The sequence below is a fragment of the Lagopus muta genome, chromosome Z, assembly GCF_023343835.1.
Source record: "Lagopus muta isolate bLagMut1 chromosome Z, bLagMut1 primary, whole genome shotgun sequence".
NCBI classification, from domain to species: domain Eukaryota; kingdom Metazoa; phylum Chordata; class Aves; order Galliformes; family Phasianidae; genus Lagopus; species Lagopus muta.
In genome coordinates, this window is record NC_064472.1 from 52,526,493 (window position 1) to 52,527,891 (window position 1,399).

Consider the following 1,399-nt stretch of genomic DNA (forward strand, 5'->3'; position numbering starts at 1 on the left):
CAAAGCCCCAGTTGTCATTTGTTTTCTAAACAAAGCTAGCTTGACTAGTGGAAAAAAATGGAATAAAGTAAGAAGCAGGATATGAAAATGTTAGTAAATACTGTTTGTTTGCTTCTGTACCCATTTGTTCTTCAGAAGGTCCTGAAGAATTTATAATAAAAATACAAAAATTACTGCCTGTCTTCATTAGTATGTGTCAGATACCAGTGCTTGGTCCAGTCCATCAATACAAAATAAAAGCATTGTCAGTGGACCATCACCACCTCCCACTTCTGGCACCAATGGAATAGTACTCTCTCAGATTGAGCACTGTTGCAAAGTAAAGTTCTCTTAATTATTGTACTCATAATCCTAATGAGGCCTGTTCTGAATGAGTCCTTGGCTGTGGGATTAACAGCAGGATGTGTTCACCCAACTGAAGGAGTTCATTTATCTTGTAAAGTGTTTGTGTTTTGTTTCTTACAGTAATGTGTGCAGCAGCTTTGGGTAGAAAATATGTGATTTCAGGCTGAATTTGTTTTCAGGTGGGATTGCATTAGTATTTATTTTAGGAGGACTGCTCCAAAAATAGTGCCTCATATTTTATGATGCTGGCCCATGAGGTCACAGATGGTTGTTGGTGGTATGGCAGTAGAGGTTTCATCTCTGCACCATTATCCCATTGCATGTTGTTGCTGTGTGACAGATTGCAGTAGAGGGGCAGTCTGACAGAACGGTGTCTGACAAAGAAGCATATGAAGTTGTGTCACTGAATTGCTTCATGAAGAGACAGTGGCACCCACTGATATTTGCTGATGCTTGCTGAATAGTGATAGAGACCAAACAGTGGATGGAGCACAGTAAGGGGTGGGTAGTGCATTCCAGCAGCGGCACCTACGGTGTGAAAGGCAAGCCACGTTCAGGATGGCCATGTACAGCTGTCACACCGCAAAATGAGGGGTGTATTAATCAGCTCGTTCACGAGAATTGCCTAATGGTGGTGACTATGTTGAAAAATAGTTTTGTAGCAATGAGCTTTCCCTGTCAAGTTGTACTGTTTTACCCTGCGTTGTAGTTTCCATGGAAACAAATAGGAGGCATTATATTCGGAGCACCCTCGGCTCCAAAAAGAGTGTTGTAAACAGCACGGTAACGCTGGAAAATCTGCAAGTGCATTTAAGAAGCCACCAGCCCAATGTTAATTGGCTCCAACGAGCAGGGCGCGACCGGTCCTCCGCGCTGTTCTGTCCCGCACACCCTCCGGCCCGACGCAGGAGGTCAGCGCCGGAGAGTGCCCCGCTGCAGCCCAATGCTGTTCTCGGTGCCCGCCGCGGCCGCACAGCTTTCCACCGGCCCGCACAACGTCAGCTCGCTCTCCCCACTGCGTCTGCCCTGCTCCAGCTGGCTGACGTCAGGATGC